The sequence below is a fragment of the Oryx dammah genome, unplaced genomic scaffold (assembly GCF_014754425.2).
Source record: "Oryx dammah isolate SB20612 unplaced genomic scaffold, SCBI_Odam_1.1 HiC_scaffold_17, whole genome shotgun sequence".
NCBI lineage: Eukaryota > Metazoa > Chordata > Mammalia > Artiodactyla > Bovidae > Oryx > Oryx dammah.
Window position 1 is genome coordinate 1,335,757 of NW_024070201.1, and position 12,468 is coordinate 1,348,224.

Sequence of the window (12,468 nt, forward strand, 5' to 3'; positions counted from 1 at the left end):
CATGGCAACACATAATTTTAAAAGAAACCTCTTTTTAAATTTCTATAGAGAAGGGGAAAAAATCTAACACTTGTAGTTTATTTCCTCTGAAGGAGGAAAGGAACAGGCTGAACTGACTTCATTTTGAAAAGGAAGGAAAATCCATCTTACATTCCCAGTGAACTTTGGACTATGTGCCTGGAGGCCATGGAGATCACATACCTATGACAGAACAGACCTCCCAGCCTGATAGACACCAGATCCCATACCAAGATTTCCCTTTGCCAGAAAGAATGTAATAATCCCCTGTGTAGTCATTCACCTTCATAATCTTTATAGCACCTATTGGTGTAGGTTACAAAGTATAACCAGCTGACCTTTCTGATTATGAATCATGGCTGTAACCTGATTGTATCTCCCTTTAACATTTTCCAGGCTAAGCTTAAGGAATTTGGGGATGTGGGCCTGAGCAGTACACTTAAGGTATGTAAGGGGTTCACAAAAGTTGGTCGGGGTCCCTGGCTAAAGAGGAAACTCTGCCTCGGACCCGCCTGTGTAATAAACTGCACTCCAGTATCCACACTGTCCTTCTGAGTGGGTTTGTTTCCTGGAGCATTTGGCTATAACACCTCCTGCCATTTAAGAGAGAGATAAAAAAATCTCTGACACTTGCTGCCTATATCCCCCATTTGGAGAACCCTAGATTCCTGCCTGTTACCCTCTCAATCTCTATTCTGCATGTGGATTATCCACAGGAGTTTACACCTGAGGCTGCCCTGGAGGACTTGCCCAGTGAGGACTGAGTGTGGAGGTGGTGCAGATGTTGGACTGCAGGGACCCTGGTGGTACCAAGTGTGCTGGATGCCAGCTGCCTCAGCTGCCTCAGCTATGGTACTATTAAGAGTCTTTTTCTAGCCTCTGACAGCTGGCATACTATTCATTCTGTTCATGGGGTTCTCAAGGCAAAAATACTGAAGTGGTTTTCCATTCCCTTCTCCAGTGAACCACATTCTGCCAGACCTCTCCACCATGACCCATCTGTCTTGTGTGGCCCCACACGGCATGTCTTAGTTTCACTGAGTTAGACAAGGCTGTGGTCCATGTGATCAGATTGGCTAGTTGTCTGTGATTGTGGTTTCAGTCTGTCTGCCCTCTGAAGTCTTCTCTCAGTGCCTACCATCTTACTTGGCTTTGTCTTACCTTGGATGTAGGGTATCTCTTCACAGCTGCTCCAGTAAAGCGCAGCCGCTGCTTCTTACCTTGGACGTGGGGCAGCTCCTCTCAGCTGCGCTTCTTTGCTGTCGTAGCTGCCGTGCTTCAATAACACCCAGTTGTGGATGGGACTGGGGATAGAAGCAAGGTTCAATGCTGTAAAGAGCAATATTGCATAAGAACCCGGAATATTAGGTCCATGAATCAAGGCAAATTGGAAGTGGTCAAATAGGAGATGACAAGAGTGAACATCGACATTCTAGGAATCAGCGAACTCCTAGATGGACTGGAATGGGTGAATTTAACTCAGATGACCATTATATCTATTACTGTGGGCAGGAATCCCTCAGAAGAAATGGAGTGGCCATCATAGTCTACAAAAGAGTCTGAAATGCAGTATTTGGATGCAATCTCAAAAAGAACAGAATGATCTCTGTTTGTTTCCAAGGCAAACCATTCAATATCACAATAATCCACGTCTATGCCCCAACCAGAAACGCTGAAGAAGCTGAAGTTGAACAGTTCTATGAAGACTTACAAGAACTTCTAGAACTAACACTCAAAAAAGATGTCCTTTTCATTATAAGGGACTTGAATGCAAAAGTAGGAAGTCAAGAAACACCTGGAGTAACAGGCAAATTTGGCCTTGGAATGTGGAATGAAGCAGGACAAAGACTAATAGAGTTTTGTCAAGAAAATGCACTAGTCATAGCAAACACCCTCTTCCAACAACACAAGAGAAGACTCTACACATGGACATCACCAGATGGTCAACACTGAAATCAGATTGATTATATTCTTTGCAGCCAAAGATGGAGAAGCTCTATACAGTCAACAAAATCAAGACTGGGAGCTGACTTGCTCAGATCATGAACTCCTTATTGCCAAATTCAGACTTAAATTGAAGAAAGTGGAGAAAACCACCAGACCATTCAGGTATGACCTGAGTCAAATCCCTTAGGACTATACAGTGGAAGTGAGAAATAGATTTAAGGGCCTAGATCTGACAGACAGAGTGCATGAGGAACTATGGATGGAGGTTCGTGACATTGTACAGGAGACAGAGATCAAGACCATCCCCAAGAAAAAGAAATGCAAAAAAGCAAAATGGTTGTCTGAGGAGGCCTTACAAACAGCTGTGAAAAGAAGAGAAGTGAAAAGCAAAGGAGAAATGGAAAGATATACCCATTTGAATGCAGAGTTCCAAAGAATAGCAAGAAGAGAGAAGAAAGCCTTCCTCAGCAATCAATGCAAAGAAATAGAGGAAAATAATAGAATGGGAACACTAGAGATCTCTTCAGGAAAATTAGAGATACCAAGGGAACATTTCATGCAAAAATGGGCTCAATAAAGGACAAAAATGGTAAGGACCTAACAGAAGCAGAAGATATTAAGAAGAGGTGGAAAAAATACACAGAAAACTGTACAAAAAAGATCTTCACTACCCAGATAATCACGATGGTGGGATCACTCACCTAGAGCCAGACATCCTGGAATGTGAAATCAAGTGGGCCTGAGGAAGCATCACTACGAACAAAGTTATTGGAGGTGATGGAATTCCAGCTGAGCTATTTCAAATCCTAAAAGATGATGCTGTGAAAGTGCTGCACTCAATATGCCAGCAAATTTGGAAAACTCAGCATTGGCCACAGGACTGGAAAAGGTCAGTTTTCATTCCAATCCCAAAGAAAGGCAATGCCAAAGAATGCTCAAACTACCACACAATTGCACTCATCTCACACACTAGTAAAGTAATGTTTAAAATTCTCCAAGCCAGGCTTCAGCAATACATGAACCATGAACTCCCAGATGTTCAGGCTGGATTTAGAAAAGACAGAGGAACCAGAGATCAAATTGCCAACATCCACTGGATCATTGAAAAAGCAAGAGAGTTCCAGAAAAACATCTACTTCTGCTTTATTGACTATGCCAAAGCCTTTGACTGTGTGGATCACAAGAAATTGTGGAAAATTCTTCAAGAAATGGGCATACCAGACCACCTGATCTGCCTCTTGAGAAACCTGTATGCAGGTCAGGAAGCAACAGTTAGAACTGGACATGGAACAACAGACTGGTTCATAATAGGAATAGAAGTACATCAAGGCTGTACATTGTCACCTTGCTCATTTAACTTATATACAAAGTACATCATGAGAAACACTGGGCTGGAGGAAGCACAAACTAGAATCAAGATTGCCAGGAGAAATACCAGTAACCTCAGATATGCAGATGACACCACCCTTATGGCAGAAAGTGAAGAAGAACTAAAGGGCTTCTTGATGAAAATGAAAGAGGAGAGTGAAAAAGTTGGCTTAACGCTCAACATTCAGAAAACATAGATCATGGCATCCGGTCCCATCACTTCATGTCAAATAGATGGGGAAACAGTGGAAACAGTGGCTGACTTTATTTTTCTGGGCTCCAAAATCACTGCAGATGGTGATTGCAGCCATGAAATTAAAAAACGCTTACTCCTTGGAAGTAAAGCTCTGACCAACCTAGACAGCATATTAAAAAGCAGAGAAATTACTTTGTCAACAAAGTTCCGTCTAGTCAAGGCTATGGTTTTTCCAGTGGTCAGGTATGGATTTGAGAGTTGGATTATAAAGAAAACTGAGCACCGGAGAATTGCTGCTTTTGAACTCTGGTGTTGGAGAAGACTCATGAGAGTCCCTTGGACTGCAAGGAGATCCAACCAGTCCATCCTAAAGGAGATCAGTCCTGGGTGTTCATTGGCAGGACTGATGTTGAAGCTGAAACTCCAATACTTTTGGCTACCTGATGTGGAGAACTAACTGACTGGAAAAGACCCTGATGTTGAGTCTGAGACTCAGGGCAGGAAGAGAAGGGGATGAAAGAGGATGAGATGGTTGGATGGCATCACCGACTCAATGGACATGGGTTTGGGTGGACTCTGGGAGTTGGTGATGGACAGGGAGGCCTGGAGTGCTGTGGTTCATGGGGTCGCAAAGAGTCGGACATGAGTGAGGGACTGAACTGAACTGACAGCTGGCATTCAAGGAACCTCCCTGGCTGGTCCTTCTCTGTTGCTTGAGGCATTCAGGCAGTTAAGATGCCCACCCCCCCCCCCAGCTGTGGTCCTTTTCTATTGCTTCGCATGTGAGGCACTTAAGTGGCCCTGTGGCTGGGGTCCTTCATTAGGCACTTAACCCTCCCTCCCCCTCGGCTTAGATTCTTTTCCATTTCTTGGTGTGTCAGGGACCACCCTGTCTGAGGTCTTTCTGTTTTGGTCAGCTGCTGGTGCTGGCATGTGGGCAGAAAGGTGATGGTGATGGCCCCACCCTCTGTGTGTAACTCAGCAGCATTGCCCAAAGGCATTTCTCATGGTGATTACCTCTCTAATATCCCCTTGGGCAGTCTTCCTACAGTCAACAGCAGACTTTGTCCTGGGGTTGCTCTTCAATTCCTAGGGCTTCAGCTCCCAGCCGCTGCGCATTCCAGGAGAGTTGCATCCTTTTCCAGGGTACGTACAGATGTGGCAAGACTGTCTGTATTGTTCTCATTCCATTCAGCCAATCGCAGATCACTGCTGCACTCTTGAACAGTCTCAAATGCTTCTCCTGTGTCCCAAACAATTGCAGTTTCATTTCCCCCATCTACCAGGTATAGGATCAGTCCTGCTCACTCTGTGGTTTTTCTCCTCCTTCATTTGTTCTGCCAAATTTTGCAAGGGTCTATACATTCCTTTCCAGTGGTCAAGGATTCCTGCCTGCTCTCAGCTGGTGTCCTGCAAAAGCTTCTGTGTCTGAAGGTGCATTCCTGATGCATCAGTGGAGAGATGTACTCCATGTCACCTACGCCTCTGCCATTTTGTTTCTCCTGTTATCTGTAAACTTTTTAATGATGACCATTCTGACTGGTGTGAAGTGATATACTGTAATTTTGATTTGCATTTCTCTAATAATTAGCTATATTGAGCATCTTTTTATAGCCTATTGGCCATCCAGATGTCTTCTTTGGAGAAATGTCTGTTTAGATTTTCTTCCCAATTTTTGATTGGCTTGTTTTTTAGTTGTTGAGTAGGATATTTTTAAATTATGCACTTTATTTTGACATTATTGGAAATTCATATGTAGCTGTAAAATACTAGAGATATCCTGTTTACTATGCATACAAAACTGCTCAGTCGTGTCTGACTCTTTGCGACCCGTGGACTGTAGCCCACCAGGCTCCTCCATCCATGGGATTCTCCAGGCAAGAATACTAGAGTGGGTTGCCATTTCCTTCTCCAGGGGATCTTCCTGACCCAGGGATTGAACCCAGGTCTCCCACATTGCAGGCAGATGCTTTAATTCTGAGCCACCAGGGAAGCCCATAGAATAATATTACAATCAGAATTTTGATATTGATACAATCAAGCTACATAACATTAACATCTCAACAAGGATCCCTTGTGTCTTACTGCAGCCATACCTTCCTCCTTCCTGTCCCCAGCACCTCTTTATACCCTGGCAGTCACTAATCTGCTATTTCTAGAATTTCATCATTTAAAGGATGTTATATAAATCCTTTATATATATGTGTGTATATCAGTTCAGTTCAGTCACTCAGTCGTGTCTGACTCTTTGCGACCTCATGAACCACAGCACGCCAGGCCTCCCTGTCCATCACCAACTCCCGGAGTTCACTCAAACTCAAGTCCATCGAGTTGGTGATACTATCCAGAGAGCTCATCCTCTGTCGTCCCCTTCTCCTCCTGCCCCCAATCCCTCCCAGCATCAGAGTCTTTTCCAGTGAGTCAACTCTTCGCATGAGGTGGCCAAAGTATTGGAGTTTCAGCTTTAGCATCAGTCCTTCCAAAGAACACCCAGGACTGATCTCCTTTAGAATGGACTGGTTGGATCTCCTTGCAGTCCAAGGGACTCTCAAGAGTCTTCTCCAACACCACAGTTCAAAAACATCAATTCTTCAGCGCTCAGCTTTCTTCACAGTCCAACTTTCACATCCATACATGACCACTGGAAAAACTATAGGCTTCACTAGACAGACCTTTGTTGACAAAGTAATATATCTGCTTTTGAATATGCTATCTAGGTTGGTCATAACTTTCCTTCCAAGGAGTAAGCATCTTTTAATTTCATGGCTGCAATCACCATCTGCACTGATTTTGGAGGCCCCCCACCAAATAAAGTCTGACACTGTTTCCCCATTTATTTCCCATGAAGTGATGGGACCAGATGCCATGATCTTAGTTTTCTGAATGTTGGGCTTTAAGCCAACTTTTTCACTCTTCTCTTTCACTTTCATCAAGAGGCTTTTTAGTTCCTCTTCACTTTCTGCCATAAGGGTGGTATCATCTGCATATCTGAGGTTACTGATATTTCTCCTGGAAATCTTGATTCCAGCTTGTGTGTGTATATATATATATATATAAATGTAAATATATATACTATGTATACTTTCATAACTGTTTTTTTTCACTCAGTGCAATTTTCTGGTCATTTACCCATATTGTAATGTGTATCAATAGTTCATTTTTTTTTTTTTTTAGTTTATTACTTTTTATTGCTGAGTTGGTATCCCATGGTATAGATGTATGATAATTAAACCATTCACTATATAATAGTATATTGATTGAATAACTGTCCCCAAAATAGCAATCCCTAATCCCTGGAACTTGTGAATTTAATTTATATGGCAAAAAAAACCCCCATAAATATGACTTAGTTTAAGGAATTTGAGTCCTAGATTATTTGAGTGGGCTGTAAATTCAGTCACAACCATCCTTGTAAGATAGAGGCAGAGGTAGATTTGACACGTGCTAAAGAAGAGGCAATGTGTCCTTGAAGACAATGACTTGAGTGATGTGAACACCAGCTGAGGGATGTTGGCAGCCCCCAGAAGCTAAGAGGCAAGGAACTGATCTCCCCTGGAGCCCTAGAGCCACCGGAGAGAGTATAGTCCTGCTGACACCTTAATCTCAGCCCAGATTTTAGACTTCTGGCCTCCAGAAGTGTGAGAGAATACATTTGTCTTCTTGCAAGCAACCAAGTTTTTGGTAATGAGCAAGCTCACATTCCCATTTCCCTAAGACTCTGGACCCTTCCAAACGTTGTGACATTTCCACCGAGCTGACTGTAGGCAGCTACTGTGTCTATACTGCTATCATTCCCAGCTTTTCAAGCCAATACATTAAATCACACTTCCCATGTGAGTACACCAGTATCAATAACCCTGGCCTATCCTATGTCACACTCCTGGTGTGAACCCTTAGAATCCACTTCCATACTTATTTCGCAGACTCCTACCAATGCAAAGTGGTAATATCTTGTACAGGTGCCTTTTCTTGGGCTCAACCTTCTACTCATTTGGGATATGCTGGCATTTTATTGTTTTCCAGAGTGTAAAGGTGGATGGCAGATGTAGACCCTGATATCCTCTGAGAGAATTTTCTTAGGTGAAGTCACTGAAAGCTTTATTTTCTTGGGAGTAAGACTGTTTCCCTCAAAGAGGAAGGATTCCTTCTGTCAACTGCGAAGGACAAGATATTCCTCTAAAGCTGCCACAGTTAAATTTTCTGAAGTTTCACACTTGCTTTCAATTTATCCTTTACCCTGTGCCTATCTCCTGGACATTCAAAAAGACTAGCCCAGGACTTCCCTGGCGCTCCAGTGGTTTAGACTCTGTGCTTCCACTGCAGAGGGTACAGGTTTGATCCCTGGTCAGGGAACTAATATCTCACGTGCCATGTGGCATAGCCAAGAAATAAAAATCCCAAACGACTAGCTCTCACAACCTCTGTAATCCCCACCGTGACCACAGTGACTGAACGCCAGTGACTGAACCTTCTTAACCCATTGTTCTCCAACACCCTGCAACACCATTAGGAATGATATGAACAAAGGTGAAATCACCTCTTGCCACAAACATCATTTCCCCTACACTCAGGCTCTGCTTCCTAGAGCTAGTTGTGGTACAAATGACTATAGTATACAGGATTGCACCAGGAAACGGGAATGGAGTGAACAAAGAGTGCAGGCAAGGGTAAAGGACACTACAAGAGTTGGTGAAGCAGCCTGGGTTAAGCAAAAGCACCATGTTTCTACTGATAAGAAAATGTAAGGAAAAAGCAGTTGCTGAACCTATGAGATCTACTTTTGGGCTACATCAGGAGCTGTAATCTGGAGAAATACAGCCATTTCCAAATCACTGCATGAGAAGAGGCAAAAGCATAAACTCCTTGGCCTCTTTCCCTTTCCACCCAGTCTTCTCCTAATGGCTTTGCCCATTTGCAATACTCTACCAAGGAAAAGGAATTCCGGTTACTATAATGCATAGAAGTCAATTTCTTGGGTACTGAGCAGGGTGAAGGGTGGAGTAGAGTTAGATGGCCAGGTTTTCAGGGTTCCTTATTAAGGCACTGGGAAAAGCACAGACAGGGTGCCAAGTACAAACAGATATGCAGTGTACTGTTCAGTTCAGTTCAGTTGTTCAGTCATGTCTGACTCTGTGACCCCATGTATTGCAGCACGCCAGGCTTCCCTGTCCAACACCAACTCCCAGAGCTTACTCAAACTCCTATTCATCCAACCATCTCATGCTCTGTCACCCTCTTCTCCTCCTGCCTTCAATCTTTCCCAGCATCAGGGTCTTTTCAAATCAGTTCTTCACATCAGGTGGTCGAAGTATTGGGAGTTTCAGCTTCAGCATCAGCCCTTCCAGTGAACACACAGGACTGATCTCTTTTAGGATGGGCTGGCTGGACCTTCTTGCAGTCCAAGGGACTCGCAAGATTCTTCTCCAACACCACAGTTCAAAAGCATGATTCTTTGGTGCTCAGCTGTCTTTATGGTCCAACTCTCACATCCATACATCACTACTGGAGAAACCATAGCTTTGACTAGATGGACCTTTGTTGGCAAAGTAATGTCTCTGCTTTTCAATACACTGTCTAGGTTGGTCAGAGGTTTTCTTCCAAGGAGCAAACGGCTTTTAATTTCATGGCTAAAGTCACCATCTGCAGTGATTTTGGAGCCCAAGAAAATAAAGTCTGACACTTTTTCCATTGTTTACCCATCTATTTGCCATGAAGTGATGGGATCACCAAAACGCTGGGCTTCCACTAACCTACTACTTGAGCTCCAGGCTGGTAGAAGAGTGGCTTTATATCTAGCACATAGGTGCTTTCTTGAAGGTGACTTGCAAAGGTAGCCATTATGCCAAGCATTAGGCTCTACTTCTGATTAAGTATTCAACAAATTTCACTTTTTGTCCTCTTAATGTTGGCTCCTATTTAATTTTTACATTGAACAATGATCCTGAAGGAACTGTGACTGCTTATTCCTAGGCAAGAAAGCTCTTCTGCTGTCCTTTTTAAAAGTTGGGCAAGTTTACGTTCTACTTATTATCTGTATTGCTTCCATCATACTCTTTCCAAAAATTTAGATAAAAAATGAATGCCTCCAGGTGCCCTATCCTAAGTCACTTCAGTCGTGTCTGACTCTGTGACTCTATGAACTGTAGCCCCCAGGCTCTTCTGTCAAAGGAATTCTCCAGGCAAGAATACTGGAGTGGGTTGCCATGCCCTCCTCCAGGGATCTTCCTGACCCAGGAATTGAATCCTCATTGCTTGTTTCCTGTATTGGCAGGTTCTTTACCACTAGCACCATCTGGGATGCCTCAAGGGTAGGTATAATTCAATTGAGTGAGCTGATTATTCTCATACTGTTGCCACTTTGAAGACATCCAATCTTGATGTTTCAATTCTAATAGGAAAAGATAGGCTGGAAGTATCTAACATTATCCACAGACTATGGACGCATACACAAGTAGTTAAGTCCATAAAACTACAAGTGGATACAAGGAGAGAGAAAAAGGAATAGGACTGGGGGTGATATCAAAACTCAGCCCCTGTGCATCAGTGCCAAATTGAATCTCAAAGACAAAGTTTTGGGTGAAGTAGAAAAGAAGAGCTTTATTGCCTTGCTGGGTAATGCCCTCAAAACTGTGTGCCCCAAGTCAGGCAGGATTTGGTGAAGAGTTTTATAGCAATGGTTCAAGGGTAGGATTGCTGAGAAGAGGATCAGAGTTATGTTTATGGCCTGTATTGCTTTAATCTGGCCTCAGGTGGTCTTCTGATGAGCTTGTTGTTCTCAAACTGTGACCTTCTCTGGAATAAAGAAGGCGCAAGTAATAAACATCTCCCACTTGTTGGGGGTTTTAGTTCTGTGGAAGAGCTCGTCATGTCTAACACTTGAGGCAGAATCATGACCCTGCACACTACTGTTTAATTATTCCTCCTGTCTCTGCATTCCCTCCATTCCTTGATTACCAACTGTTTGAACCTGTCCTTTGGAACTCAGAGGTCACGGAGGCTGAAGTCTATACGGTACAAACAGGAAATGGGAAGCATGGGAAGGCTTCCATGCCCAGGAGCCCCACATGGTTCTGCTTGGTTTCAGGGGTGGGAGCTCTTAGGCACTATCTTTGGGATAAAAAATTTGAGGCAAATATATCAAGACAGTGATAAACCTAGGTGTTGGTGACCTGGCATTATTTAATGAAATCAGCAAAAGCTGCAAATTAAGGCTCCCAGGCTCTATCATCCTTGCCCCAGGATCACTTTCATTCTTTACAGCCTATCACTGAATTTCAGTACAGTTCAATTCAGACCCTGGGACTAGGCTACCTGGTTCAAATGTGGAGTCCACTATATAATTCCATTTACTTTATTAGTAAACTGCTTAACATCTCTGTACCTTATTTTACCCACCAGTAAAAGGGATACTAGGACTTACCCTGCACAGTTATGAGGACTTGATACATGTGAAGCAAAATGGAAGATAGGTATTCTAACATAGATGCTATAAGACAGACAAAAGATATTATTTTATGTGCAAAGACTTCTGCCAACCTCAAATTCCCGAACTCTGGTGGCATATTTTTTCCTATAATTTGATTAAGAACTGCTGCTACTGCTAAGTTGCTTCAGTCGTGTCCAACTCTTTGCGACCGAATGGACTGTAACCTGCCAGGCTCCATTGCCCATGGGATTCTCCAGGCAAATGCAGTAGGTTGCCATGCCCCTCTCCAGGGGATCTTCCCAACCCAGAGATTGAACCTGCATTTCATGTCTCCTCCAATGGGCAGGCAGTTCCTTACTGCTAGTGCTACCTGGGAAGTGCAAGTACTAGATGGAATTATCCTTATGCATATTTTTGATCAAAGATGAATATATTTAGGTATACATATATGTATATACATACATAAAAACATATACAGAAACATACACACATATAAATCTCGAGCTGTAAGTTCAGATGGCAATACTTCAGTCAGCGAGGGGCTATTTAGTTACCCAAATCTAGTTTCTGAGTTTCAGATACTTAGTAGTAACGATGACAAATATTTTAATTGAAAATATATCCAAATGTATTAAATTCCTGAGTTTGAAGAGCACAGGATACGTGAATATGTTTATGTGCACACATACACACACAGATTCATTTAAAAAAGTCAATCCATCAGAGTTCCTAGGTAGGAAAATATTAACAAAAACCAATGAAGCTATCAATACTGGGCAGTATGGTACAATGCAAAGAATGGTTCTAGACTCAGCAAAATATGGATATGAAACAGTGCTGTGGTCCAGCCCAGCTCGACTCAAAAACTGGCGACACCAAATACAGGGTGCTTTGGTGGGGGAACTGAATGGCATAATCTGTAAGAAGAAATTAGATCTCCTATATCACTCTGTGAAAAAATGTATCTCTATACTCCCTTTGTTCTCAAGAAGTTACTTGATAATGATTCACACAAATGAAGCAGTAAATCTTAGGACATGAGACACAGAAAATGGGCCAACAGGGAACCCAATACAGGGGTGTGTGCTAGTTTTGCCTGACTCTTGGACTATGGCCTCTACGCCCCTCTGTCCACAGGATCATCCTGGCAATAACACTGCAGTGGGTTGCCATTTCCTCCTCCAGGGCATCTTCCTGACCCAGAGACTGAACTGCATCTCCTGCACTGGCAGGTGGATTCTTTACCACTGAGCCACCTGGTGAGCCGCCAACATAAGGGAGACAGAAGTAATTCCTAGGACGATGGTGAAAAGAGATCCCAGGATGACAGCTGTGCACTAGCCACAGAAGGCAAAAAGTTCAGAATGGACAAAACAGATTACTGCTTCAGGAGCAACTTCTTCAAGATGGATGAAAAGTGATACACAACTGGTATGTCTGAATGTAGAGTTTTGGGTTTAATTAGCAATAAGTACACAGAAACCTACACAAAGTTAATTATTAAGTCAAGGAA